Source organism: Parasteatoda tepidariorum, chromosome 11 (assembly GCF_982258835.1).
Source record: "Parasteatoda tepidariorum strain Cologne lab strain chromosome 11, Ptep-v5.0, whole genome shotgun sequence".
In the NCBI taxonomy this organism is placed as follows: domain Eukaryota; kingdom Metazoa; phylum Arthropoda; class Arachnida; order Araneae; family Theridiidae; genus Parasteatoda; species Parasteatoda tepidariorum.
The window spans coordinates 66,855,173-66,869,865 of NC_141765.1; the positions used below are offsets into that span (position 1 = coordinate 66,855,173).

At 27.1% G+C, this 14,693-nt stretch overlaps 1 protein-coding gene across 1 annotated transcript in view; it reads left to right on the forward strand.

Moving 5' to 3' along the window:
- Positions 1 to 31: 31 nt before the first annotated feature.
- The window catches only part of LOC107437526 (fibroblast growth factor receptor 3), a 72,219-nt gene continuing 57,557 nt past the window's right edge, over positions 32 to 14,693 (forward strand). Inside the window, exon 1 of the mRNA XM_016049562.4 lies at positions 32 to 259. The gene's annotated coding sequence lies outside the window, so the exon portion shown is untranslated. The remainder of the gene's footprint in view (positions 260 to 14,693) is intronic.

A 14,693-nucleotide genomic window follows, 5' to 3' on the forward strand; every position in this document is an offset into this window, starting at 1 on the left:
TATCGAAACTTGAAGGGCCTATCGAATCGCTGAAGTTTTGAAGTTTCTCTGCATCTTCTTCACTCATAGATGCTCATAGACGAATGCAGTTAGAGGAAGATGATAGTTTCCTGTACTTTCATTTGACGATATTCAGTGGTGCATCGGGTGTGCGCAGCAGTGACTTCGATTTTGTGCTTGGAATAAATTTAATCATTCTTTATCTAAATATCAGTGGAATTATTTTCAAGGAACTTAAGTTCTACCTGTCATTAAACAGGTAAGATATTTATTTTTATCTATTATGTTTGATTAACGAATGACAATATCTGTGTTAAACTATAACATCGTCTAATTTGAACCCTATTATCGCGCAAATTAATCTTTCTTAAAAAAAAAAATTTTGTTCATTTTGAACTGAAATACGAATAAGTGTAATACTTTTATAAAATTATAATAAATTTTCACGATATTATGGTTCAAGGTACCGATATTATGGTTCAGCATTGATCAAATTTTATTGTGAGTATAGGCACCGAAGATGTTACATTATTACAAAAAACAATGGAATATTTCTTAAAACAATGTATTATAAAAATTTTCTAAGTTAGTCAGCTGTTTATTTTTAAATCGATTGATTCAGTAATCATTACATGCTGCACTTCATTTTGCGCATTATCACCGACAAAATTTGTTTATAGTACCGAAACGGCTGTATGTTTTTAGTTATTATAATTAGTGCTCGATGAGTAGTTTTCTGTATAAATATTTCTATTCAAATTAAACCATGCTACTCGTTTTTTAAATATTATGCATCAATATATTGTAATGCATCGCGTTATGGGAGCCTTAATATTTCTGTTTGAATTACTGTAAATTGACTATGTAGGTATCGAGAATGCTATATTATTAGTACCAAAAGCAATGTTCTGAGAATAATTCAAATTATTTTAATTATTTTAATGCATCCATTGATACTGCACTCTCTTTATTTTGTACTTTGTTACTGATGATATTTGTTTATTGTACTGAAAAAGCTGGATATGTTTTAATTTTTACTCATTATGAAGTTATTTGGGTATATATTTCAGTACAAAGTTAACCTGTCTTTTCATAACTATTTTACATTAACATATTGCTATAAATCGTGCTAAGTATATCTTTATTTTAGTACTTGAAGTATACTGTTAATTCTTTGCGAGAATTCTTGTAAATTCTATTTCTATGCCGGGTGAATTTAGAAATTGTTTTTGTAAATTTGGTTTTAGTAAAAGCTTTTTATTAGTTTGTTAGTCAGGAATTAATAATTGCCTTCTTTGCATTTTAGTTAAATTATTGAACTTAGTGTTACTTATACTAAAATTATTTTTCTGATTTTTATTTAAACTGTAATTATTGAGTTAACTATTACTATTATTATATATGAATAGGTATGTAGAACGATTCATGTTACTGAAAGATTTGTGTTGATATTATATATCAAGCGCAAATAATTAAAATATTCAGTTGGGATTCAATGACTTAAATATTTCCTGCAACTCTTATTAAATGTTTTGTTTTATTGTTCAATATTATTTTGCCCCAGATTGCTTACCTCTCTCAAAAAAAAAGCATAATAATAATAATAAAGTTGTAGTGAACTTTTTTTTAAATCCCCTTAAACTTATTGTTTAAATCAATGAACTTTTGTTTATTGTATGAGGTACACTTAAACGCTTTAAATGTGATTAATTTGAACACTAGCGTATTGCTAGCGTACTTTTAAGGTAAAAAAAATAGTATTAGGAAATAGTAATGTTTTTAAGCAACAAAAGTTACATTCTTAATTAACGCAATGGCAATAATCAAGTGGAATAACATAATCATGGTGTTTATTTATTTTACTACTTTACTATTTTGTATTTTTTATTTCACATTTGTCTCAATTCCAGAAATTTTTTTTTTTTTAAATTGGCTTTTGTATTTATAATTATTCATAATTTTTTCTAAAATTATTTCAACCATTCATAATTTTTTTTAAGATTGGCTTTTATATTTATAATTTAAAGAAAATTTCTGAAAAGTGCATTAGCTTTCATTTCCGCAGATTTTTTATTTAAAAAAAAAAATTATTTTTAATTTATTCATCCATTACTTGATGTTTAATGTAAATTTCTGTAAAATTAACTTTTGATGAAACATCAGAAATAAATCCATTATATTTAACTGCATTTCTTTTAGAGATATAGAAATCCAGCGAACTAAGAAAATGATTTACGATTTGACGTTCTTTTGTTGTAATTTGATTTACCGGATTCATAGATGAAGTTAACTCGCTTGTCTCCCATTATAAACCTCATTATGGGGTATGATTAATGCGAATTGAAATAAAGCGTACTACTTCCGTTGGTGCGTGTAAAGAACTGGCACATTATACGGTTTCTTTTTTATAAATATTCTTGATTTGTGCAACGCCATACGGATCTCATTTTATTTTATTTTTGACCTTGCAATATTATTCTTTGAAACTAGTTTCTTATAAACCTATTTTTAACATTTTAATATATAATATTAGTAAAATAGGCTTTCTTTCAAGAATGATTTAAACTATTTTTTTTTCAAAACCTCATTTGAGGCTCTTCAGTTATTACATAACCATATTTTTCGCAATTTTGGGCTCTCCTCACCTTGTCAGTAAAAATAAAATTTAAATGTCCCCCCCTAGCAAGCATCCCCCCTCCCGCGTTAAGTGCGTTTTCATATTTGGCCGGCCTCCTATTATGATTCAGCAAATAATATGCTTACTTTTTTCACTGAAAACATGACAATATTCAACACTTAAAAAAATTAATTTAGAAGATTTTTTTGAATGTTGCTATATTTTTTTCTCAGAAATATTAAAGGACATTTCTTTCTTTTTTTTTTTGTATGTTAAAAGTTTGTAATCTCACTTTTGATTAAAAAAATGAATAAATAAATAAATAATGCTTTTGACACAACATTCAAACAAATGGTAAATTTTTGAATATCTATATTGATTAAATAAATAAGACTGAAAAGAAGACATTTTTTATAGCAGTTTATAAATCTAAAAAAATCTTGGACAAGGAGGACAAAAACTTTCTTGGAAAATTCAGCTTTACGTTTTTGTCAAAAGAATTTTCTTTTTTGTCATAACCTTTACGTTTTTGGCTATATTTTTGCTTTCTTAATTTCCGAATTTAATAATTAATAAAATACGAATTTCTTATTTAATAAATACATGTGCGTAAAAAGAACAGATTGTTTTTCATAAATCAGTCTAAGTCAAAAAAGCCTTTTGCAAAAAGTCAAAAAAACTTATTTGAAAAATTTAAAAAGTTAAAGAGGCAGATGACTCTAGAAGGATACTATACCACGTTAGAAGCCCTTCTTGGCGAATTCATTTTCACTCACAATTTAAAATTTAAAATGTAGAAAAAGTGAGTTCGGGTAAAAAAAAAAAGTGGTTTCAAATGCTGAAAAAAAATTTTGAAGTATCAAAATGAAAACAAATTATTCTCTTAAAGAGTTAATTGATTTTCTACTTTTTTAAACATGAATTAATTTATTTTAAAATCAGGAGCGAAAACTTTTATCAATAAAAAAAATCGATCCAATTTTGCGATAGTGTACATAGTGATAGGTATCGTGATAGGTGTTTTGTGTACAGTATAAGTGAAACAAAATTTGGCATGAAAGGTTTCTTCTGCAGTACAGCGTCCTCTTAAAGAATTAATTGATTTTCTACCTTTTTATACATAAATTAATTTATTTTAAAATTGAGAAAGAGAAATTTAGCAATGAAAAAAAAATTATCCAATTTTGTGATATGATAATTCAAAAAATACATAATCGTCGTTTTCTGTAAAATATCTTATTCTTTTTAAAAATTGTATGACGCTAAAATTTTAATACACAAACGAAAATTTTATCAACTGAAAATTAAATGAATGAATTTGAAGTAAAAATCTTTAATTAAATCGACTTTTTTTTTTGTTATCATGTCTTCTATTTTCTTCAAGCCTATACCTATGGCCGTTAAATAAACATTTATCTCTAATTTTCTACTGACACTCACTCAAACAAACCCTGAAATGATCCGATTCCAAGAAGAACGAAATTGGTGCATGAAATGTTCTGGAGTTTCCCTAAAGAGTGTTGTTAGACAATAAGAATAAAATAAATAGTCATCAATCTTTTACCTGTTAGCTTTACTGATTTCAACGGAAAAAGGAGGGGGAGTTGTGAAAATTCAACCTGTTTACATCCTTGCTTTTCCCGCGAAATTACCAAAGAGGAAGTATTGGATTCCCCTAATAAGCAGAGTACACATGAAGAAGATGCATTTATCATTTGAACGAAGGAGTCCAGAACTAATTAGGGATTAATATTACACTTACACCAAACCCCAGGAGAAAACTATTTAACGCTTAATGAATGCCCAAACGCTGGCTAAAGGTTTTTCTTCTTCGAGGAAGCTCATAAAATAATTGGTATTTATTTATTTATTTTTTATAATTTTTACAGTAAAATCCGAGCTTTTCGGAAGAACACCGGGGAAAAACTTGCCTTCATGTTATGTGAACTTATAAATCTATTTAATTCGAACCATTGAGTCAAAATTCAATGAAATTAAATATTTTTTTGAATGAAATAAAAAAAATTAAAAAAAAATAATATTGATTGACGAAATTTTTGAATGAAATAAAAAATTTCAAAAAAATAATATTATTTACGGATAGATTCAAAGTCTACAGAAAGGATTTTTCTTGCTTCATACTATTTAACAAAATGATTCCCAGTTCTGAAATTATTCTGAATTTTAAAAATTATACTTATTATACTGTGTTATAATAATAATATACAAATAATACTTTTTCAACTAGTTTTTTTTTAATAATTGTATTAAATACTTTGTAATTTCAGATAGCAATTTTTAATTTATCACAAGATTAAAAGAGGATTATTGTTATTTGTTACAGTATTAATTAAAAAAAACTATCGCACATTATATAATTTCATCGAATTACTTAAATTAAAAATTCCTTTCACTCAATTTTAAATTAAATTTTGTATTATAATTAACTTTTGTAAAAATATCTAATTACTTTGTAATTAAATTAATTACGTTGTAATTAATTAAATGACATTACACACGGGTTCAACGATCTGAATGGAATCGTACATTACATTTAAATAATAGTTAATGAAGAGCTTTTTCCGGTGCTTCATTTCCCGGTTTTTTGCTCCTCTGCTTTTTTTCTGGTTTTCCTTCTGGTGCCTTTTTTTCCGGTATTTTTTTTCTGTGTTTCGCGGAAGTGGACCCAAACTGTTTGCCCGAGTTTTTTCGGGTGAATCCACCTGAGAAAATTCCCTTTTCCCCAAAGTGCGTACTGCATTCATAATTTTTACTTTGAAAACTAAATAAGTGTTATAATTTTTATTATTGTTATTATTTGAATTTAAAATTTTAAACACTTTAATGGAAAATTAGTTGGATCAATAAAACTTTTTATCAGTTCTAAAACCAACAATAACATATTAATGCCTTTAATTAGAATAGAAATGTGAGATCTTATGAGTTTTTGAAGAGTACATTAATGCTTTTTAAACAACTTGCGAAGTTTCTTGGTAGAAAAAATAGGTTCTATACAGCTTTGTTGATTAAACTGTTATTTTCTTTTATTTTGCTTGGAAAAGGATTTATATGACTCAAATAAGATAATTTCTATTAAAATCGTGATTTATTTTTATTTTAATACTACTTTTCTTTAAAAAAATATATGAAAATGCACTTTTAATACAATATACAAAAAGAAACTTATATTAACCAATTAAAAAGTACGAAGAAAATTTATTAACAACTGGTTTAGTTAATTTAGTTAACAGCAAATAGCAATTTTATATATTTGCTAAATATATCACAATTTTTTTTCTAGAAAGAGAGAAACGTTTAAACTTTTTAAATCTTATTACTACTTATTCATTTTTCTAATTGTGTAATTTCATTTCTTATAGCTCATGATTTTTTCAATAAAAATTTCAGTATTTATAATTTACCCACTCCTGGTCTGTTATTAAAATAATTATTCAATTTCTGATTCAAGTTTTTTATCTCTTACTTTAACAACTTTAATTTTTTTCTAAAATAAGTGAATCAGCATTTTTACTGCTTGAGCCTGCAATATATAAGTAGGAAATTTTTAACAACAAAACCAATTGTAATTCAAAGCAAGAATACTAGCACTACAAAATAAGTCAGAAATATGCTAAAATGTCAAAATATACTCTGAGAAAAAAAATATATGGTCAAAACTACAAAAAAAAGAAGAAAAGAAAGAAAAAAGCTCTGTGAGAACACATTAAAAGCTTGGTAATTTTTTACCGAAGCGCTTTGGCAATAATTTGTTTGAATTTTATCATGATACTTTAGATCATGGCATAAAAAAAACTTAAGCAATCGGTGAAATTTACTTTTCAGTTTTAAATTTTTTACTAAATGTGTGGTAATAAGAGCTATAGTTTTGAAAACCAGAACTTCCGGTAAACAGTTACCATATGAACGGAAAAATTACCAAATCAATCTTTTAAATACCGTATGTTTTGGCTTTATTAACCAGAATTATGTTTTTTTTTCTTTTTTTTTAACCAGAAATGTCATTACCATACAGTTCTGTAATTTTACGAAAACTCTTTTTTCCGTGTAATAATATGCACAATATATGTAACAATTTTTAAAAATGTACTAGTACGTCAAACTCTACTAATTTTACCCTCAGGACATTTATTTGTTAACGAGGAAAAAAAAACTTTTTGTGAATAGTAATTTTTCAATTTGTAAATGCAAAAATTATAAATTTCAGTTCAAATAACGTATTTTTAACTCGTTCCAAAATGTTGTGTCCAATGCTTATCTTTCTAAAAATTTGTGCTTAACATATCACATGTCAATTCTACTCTCAAGAAGAAGAAAAAATTATAATTCTTTCGCTTACATTACACTTTAAATTTTAAACAAAAAATGATAAACATATTAGAATCTTATCGTCAACTTTTTGAATTTAAATCTAAAGAAATTTTTGAAATATCATAAATATATGCTTACATTCTAGAATTATCATTTGTTAAAACAAAATTAAATGAACATTTTAAAATTTTTCATTCATCTATAAAATGTTTTTTATTTAACCTTGGCTTTTTGAAAAGATTTCGTATTTTGCAATTCAGAAAGAGCGAGCTTAAATTATTTTATTCGATGATTACAGAATTCCGAGTATGAAACCAAAATGCGCAGAATTCTTCTTTTTATCATTTCAATTAAAGAAATCTCTCATCTTTCTGATTCATACAACAAAAAGCATAGTAATAAATTCTATTCATAACCTTGAATTAAATTATTTTTCGTATTCTTTCAGTCGTTTATCACTATCTTTATTTATTTCCCTCATTGAAATATCCTTTTTAGATAAAATATTCTATTCTATTTCTGTGAATCATTATTTTAGATGAGTTTTTAAAGTTTGATATAGGTACTTTAATTTTATTTGAAGAGCTTTACTCTTCTAGAAAAGTTGTCTTTCAATTCACATGAGCAAAGAATTTTGTAAGTAATAAATTTTTTTCTCCTAAAATATCTAATTTTTTTAAAATTCTTTAAAAATTTTAAATGAACTACTTAATTGAAAAACTTAGATTAAACAAAATTATTTGAAAAACATAGCTAATTAGATAAATTGTTTTCCAACATAAAATTTATACGGAGTGTCTCAAAATTCAGTCAAGAAATAATTTTGAAAGAAAGCACAAGTACTTAGCTTGTTACGTAATTAAGAAAACTGAAATTGTACTCTATCATAAATTTTTTACTCTATAGGGGTCATGTAGGAAAAATGAAAAATAGCAAATCAAGTAAATGACCACCGGTTTAGCTAAACTCTTATATAAAATTTTTCACCTACAATAAATGTGGCTAAATTACATTGATCAGACAATTTATTACCCCCTTCAAGGTGTGATTAGTTATGTGCTTGTTAGCATAAATCTCTTTGGAAAAGGTCAAGTGAAGAGAATTCTGTAACTGTAACTTACGGCTCTCAATTGCATGACCTGGACACCCAATTTTGATCATCAAAACGAGAAGTTTCCAAACAGGGAATGTCTTAACAATTTTCAAAATATTCTTCCAGAGACGCGAATTTAAATCCTGCGTGAATTTTGAGGCACCAATTAAAATATTTAAAAGGCATTCAAAATCTACTATTTTGTCACTTTTCGAAATCTGTTGGAAATGATATCGTCGAAAAGTTACCAACCCCTGAGTTCGATAAGTTTTCTTCAGCACCTAAGGCCATGAAAATTGTTAAGTTCAGAGTAAAAAAGCAAAGCAAAGCAAAGCATAAAGGCGAAACTCTTTTTTTTTTAAATTCTCTTTTTAAAAAGAAATGAAAGCAAGTTAAAAAAATCGCTTTTATTTTCGTGTATATTTCTCAATTAAATTATAAAAATTCTAATTCGATTGCGTTTCCTACTAAATTGAGCATGTTTTTTTAAGCAAAATATAACTGAATCACGTGAAGTTATAGTTTGTCTCAAGTAAGAACTCCCCTTGCCATTCATCTGGACCTGTGGCGGTGACTATGGTAACGAGGTATAACTATTTCAAGTCGGTGTGTGGGGTCATTGTTTGGTGTCGTGTCGGTGAGAAAAAGGGAACATTTTTCTTCGGTCTATTCTGTTTGTCTAAGAGTGAAGAAAAGCTACCCTCTCTGAAATGAGGTATTCTTGCTTCCATAGCAGCAGAAGGCCTCAGACTTCATGGCGGGAGGAGTTCTTACCATAGACAAACTATACATACTCTCTTCGAAGCTTGCATTATCGTTCTTGTCAGTAAGCGATTATAAATTCAGAACCTATTGTCTTAAGAAAAAATAAAAGTCTAATATTCTAATTTAAAAGACCAGGGCGCATTTAATATTTTTGTAATTGAGTGTCTGAGCTGGAACATAATTTAGATTGTGAAAGATGACTCAATTCTTCTTATTTTTCATACATTAAATAAACAAAGCTTAAAACAAATTATAAAATTTTTAAATTTCAAATGCGTCGTTTGCTTTCTTAGAAAACTTAATTTATAATTAATTTTTTTTCGTTATATACTGTATTAATATAGCTAGCTCACTTGCTAACACAAAAAGTTTATTTATATAATCTGCTAAAATCAATACAAACCTATTAAGAAATAGTCGAACATGAAATAGTCGACATTGATCCACTCAAACGATGAGATTTAAAGATTTTAACATTTTACAGTACCATCTGGCGTTGAAATTTAGAATTGAAACCAGTATAAAATAAAATGTTTTTGTATATCAAGTAAAATATTTTTGATCGAAATTATAAATCAACAAAATTTTAATTTTATTCCATACTGTAGTTTTTCTGAAATTTTGCTCTAAAGCCTGGAAAATACAGTTTTGAGAAAAATCAATTAAATATAAATTTCAAAAAAAAGTTAGCAGCATATTTGGAATTTAAATTAAAATACAACTGTGTCTACTAATTTCGTGGAAAATTAAAAATGTAAATCATGCGCTATATTTCGATGCATGTTTTAAATTACGCATCGAATGACGATTCAAAGCTACGTTTTATTTAAACATTTTGTAAATTTGCCATAATCTTACATTTAAACTAATATTCATTTATTTTATAAGTGATTAAAAGATCAAAGTTAATTAAGCATTTAAAGATGAAAATGAAATGTTCTAAATTTAAAAGCTTGGCAATTTGATTGAGTGTTTTTTTTTTTCCATGAGGAGCTTATGACAGTGTCTCTCAGATAAGTGATAAATTTAGAGTTCTTCTGGGACGAAATCCTTGAGTTTACTTATGACTTTGGTTGAAAGAAACGCTTAAAGAAAACAAACTTTTAACTTCAATTTGCTTGGGATCAAATTTTGTTTTCAAACTTGACAATAAATTAATGTATGCAAAATTAAGTGTTACATTATTATAGGATTTACTTAACATTTATTATTTGCTATGCACTCGAGCAAAACAGTATAAATTTCATCATAATTGGCTCTAATCTCAAATAAAGTTAGCCTTTCTTTTTCCTCTTTTCGTTAGATATAGTTTAGCTGTTCTTGAAGAAAACTTTTTTTTCTGATTTTTCAACATGATTTTGTAAAAACAGTATTATTTTTAATTTATTATAAAGAAAAATAGTTCTTAGTCGTACAGAGTATGTTATATAATTACACAATACTCAAATTGGCCCAAGTTAAAAGAAAAATTTCATTTTTCTGAATAAATGCAACAAGAGTTTTTAATTTTTTCTTATTTTTTAATTTTTATGAAACAGTCGATGTTCATCACGGAGAACAAATACTTTGAATTCCTAAAGTCGTGAATTATAGTGGTATATTGGATTCTAAAGGTTCAATAATTTCAGAAATTTTTTTGCAGATTATTTATTTTAGAAGGAAAAACTTTTTGTCTAAGATCGTTTATAAAGATTAGTAATGTATTTTGAAATTTTCATTAAATAGTCTATATACTTTAAAGCACATGTACTTATTACCGGAATTTATTATTAATCGGCTCTTTCTTTTAAGAAATTTTCATAAGATCCTCCTCTACTCAAAATTGCCTCTTTTTTTTTTTTTTTTTTTATTTCAACTTTTTCTGAAATATTTATATTGTTGATGTATCGTTGAGAACAAATACCCGAAATCGTTTATATTGATTATGCTTCGATCTATTTGGAAATTTTACTTGAAACCTGGGAGTCATCCAGGTGAACAAATACTAAATACCAAAGAACATTTATATTATGTACCATTCCGAGCTTTCTGAAACTTTTATAAGATTGTTGACATATCTTGAAGAACAAATACTTTGTACCTGATATTATTCATGTTGTTTGCAATGTTTGTTTATGAGATGTTAGTTTTCTCGACGCAAAACAAATACTTAATGCCCAAAACCGCTTACACTTCATTGTATTCCCTCCTTTTTCTAAATCCTTTATATTATACTGAAAAATGTTTTTAAACGTTTCTTTAAACTTCTTAAAATTTTTAAATAAAGTTTCCATATAAGTTATGTATTTTGTTTTCCAGATATCTTCTTCTTTTCCCCTTCATTTGTGAAACATATGACGTTTGTTTTCTCTTTAAATTCAATTTCCATTTAAATTTTACATTCATATTCAAAAAGAAAAAGTGAGTTTAAACTAATTTTATTTAAAAAAAAAAATCAATTATGATTCTAGTTTTTTCAGCTTACCTTTAAAACCTTCTTTAACAACTTTCGTTCAAAAATGCTATAACCATCATTAAGTTGTCAGCCTTATTTACTGTCTGTAGCCATTATCAGTTCATAAAAATAATTAATTCGTTGACAAAATATAAACATTTGCTGACATATCAACACTTTTTCTAAGGACATAAAACGAGAGAAAAAAAAACTAACTAAAAAGATAATCGAATAAGGAAGAGTTGAAGTAGTTAACGTCTGGAAAAGAAAAGCGAAAGTAAATGGAAGTAAAATCCATAAAAATCTTGTATCCAAGTTAACTTTGACAGCAAAACTACTGTAAATAACATTGACCAGAAACGGATGTTTGTATTCTTAAAAGTAGACCGCTTCTTAATTAAAACGAAAAGAAAATTAATCGTTATGGATTACGTTTTCCACAGATTTCGTACTATTTGTGTGAATAATAACAAAAATAAAAACTTCACCATAAACTGTCTTGAAAAAAAAAGAAGAAAAAACACCAGACAATTTGGTTTGATTGAACTAGCAATTTTGCTCAGCCTCCGAAGATGAACGAAATCGTTACTCTCAATTGAGCATGAGTGGCAATTTTGACATAAGGCAGCCGCTCTTAGAGAAAAAGACGCTAGAAAGAAACCAGAGAAGATTAAGAAATCGGAAGAAAAAAGTGAAAGGATCTGTGATGGTACAGAGGAGGAGAAAAAAAGAAAAGAAGAGTGAAAAAGTTCAGTAAATAAATGATCTTCAATTGAAGTTACTCGTCTAAGTAATCAATTATAATTGAATGATATTTTTGGATAAAAAATTGCGTTTGTGGATTGGAGAATTTCTTCGTTTGGATTTCTAAAAGTAATTTTAGTGAGACTAATAATTATTAAATATTCTGTGATGGTAATCTGTGATGGTACAGAGGAGGAGAAAAAAAAGAAAAGAAGAGTGAAAAAGTTCAGTAAATAAATGATCTTCAATTGACGTTACTCGTCTAAGTAATCAATTATAATTGAATGATATTTTTGGATAAAAAATTGCGTTTGTGGATTGGAGAATTTTTTCGTTTGGATTTCTAAAAGTAATTTTAGTGAGACTAATAATTATTAAATATTCTGTGATGGTACAGAGGATCTGTGATGGTACAGAGGAGGAGAAAAAAAAAAAAAAAAGAAGAGTGAAAATGTTCAGTAAATAAATGATCTACAATTGAAGTTACTCGTCTAAGTAATCAATTATAATTGAATGATATTTTTGGATAAAAAATTGTGTTTGTGGATTGGAGAATTTTTTTCGTTTAGATTTCTAAAAGTAATTTTAGTGAAACTAATAATTATAAAATATTTGGGGGAGTTCTTATACGTAAGCACCTAAGGGGGGAAGGGGTTTATGACTTGCTAATTTTTGCTGACAAGTGGAGTAGGTAGGGGATGAGCAATGCGTACATAAAACACTGAAATATCTTTATTTTTCACTTTTTTAATGCAAAAATAATGTAAAAAAAGGACACTTGGAAAAATTCTAATTTGGAATAAAAGCTAATTTCGGGGAGAAAAAAAGTTTGAACATAAGTTCCTCGAAGAGTTTCGAATGTCAAAAACTTGTCAACAGTTACTTCTCAGAATTTTATAAAACGAATGAAAGCGCAAATTTTGTTTTATGCAAAGTTGCGTGTTTAATTTTAAACTACTCTTGAATTTATATAACTTCAATAATTTTCAAACGCAAGAAACAAAGGGGGGGAGGCTGCTTTGACTTTCTTACGTGAGGAAGGAGGGGGTTTGTGATTTGTTTATTTTTGCTGAAAAGGGGGGAAATGAATCAAATCGTCAAAATTATTCTTATGTAGCATTTGAACAACCCCTTTCATATGTTAGATATTTAGTTTTATAGTACACTAGTTTATAGTAATTTGAGTTAGTTAGTTTGAGTCTTTTTTTTTTTATTGAACTAGAGGGCTCCGCCCCCTGCTCGCTGACGCTCGCCAACCCCCGGAGAATTGCTTCGCAATTCTTGCTTGGTTTGCTTCGCAAAACCAAGAATGCTTTGATTTCATATATTTCAATATTAAACTGAATATTAACTGTTATCATCGAAAAGAATTAATTTTCTTAAATGCAGAATAAGCAGTGTGTCAATATCAATGTCACTTTTTTTCGTTGACTACAGTTCCTTCTATGTCCTATTTGTTCTCTAAATGAGCCAAAATTGTCAGAAATTAACATCAATGTGCAGATTATAATATTTTTCAATAAGCAATATTGTTAAGAACAGGGTAATTTTTAAAAAAATATTTTAATAATATTCAGCAAAATAACTATAAATGAAAACATTAATTTTGCGGAATTAAAATAAACAATGCACCAATAGCATTTTCTTTACGCTAAATACATTTATAAATTTGACATTATATATATATGTTATAATATTTCTCTATATACAATATTGTTAATGACAGGATCATCTTTAATAAATATTTTAATGTTCTCCTTCGTTGTGCATCTTGACAATGCCACATATAATTGACCATGAGAAAAAATAGGCCGTTCAATATATAGCCCAACTTTATCGAAGGTTTGGCCCTGGGCCTTATTAATTGTTAAGGCATAAGCTAATCTAACAGGAAATTGTCGTCGATAAAGCACAAATGGTAAGGAAGAATTGTTGTTGCGACTGTGTAGCAATTACACACATTCTCTTTTAGCTCAACCTTTGTTAGTTTAACTTTTTTTTTGTTAGTTGAATCATCATTAGGTTGTATAAGCAAAAGAGCATTATTTTCTTCTATACTATGAAGTTTACGTTTTTCCCGCTTTCGATTAGCTTTTGCATTGAGTTGCGACTTTTTAGTAATGTTAGGTCTTTTCTTTTTAGGTATTACTTGTAAATAAACAAATCGAATTAAGATTTAAAACCAGATTAAACTTACGAATTAACGTTTTAGAAAACAAATAATCAGATTAATCAATATATCAATACGAAATAAGTTGAGATGTTGTAAAACTGAAGAATGAAATTCTAACTATTTTGTGATTGGTTGCATCTCTGAAAAAGAAAATTCAGACTTGTAAATCGCTTTTTTAAGCTTGCCGTTTTCAGACATGTGATTGGCTGTTGTGAACGGCGGTTATTCTTCATTATTAACTGCAAAATCGTGCTTTAAAACTAAAATAAGTAAAAATTTAAAATTATGTAAAAGATTTGAATGCCCTAAATGTCTTCCCTGAAAGATTCTGAATGAATTGATTCCTTAATCTTAGATTTTCATCACGTAGTTAAAAAGTTTTTAGGGGACAAAATTAACTGCAAAAACTTTTTTTTAGAATAGAGAGAAATATTGAATTTAAATGCTTTATTTATCTTGCGACCTATAAACATGGGATTTTCAACGCCACATTTGCTACAAAATTATTTATTTATTTATTTTTTAATTTTTTTTTTTA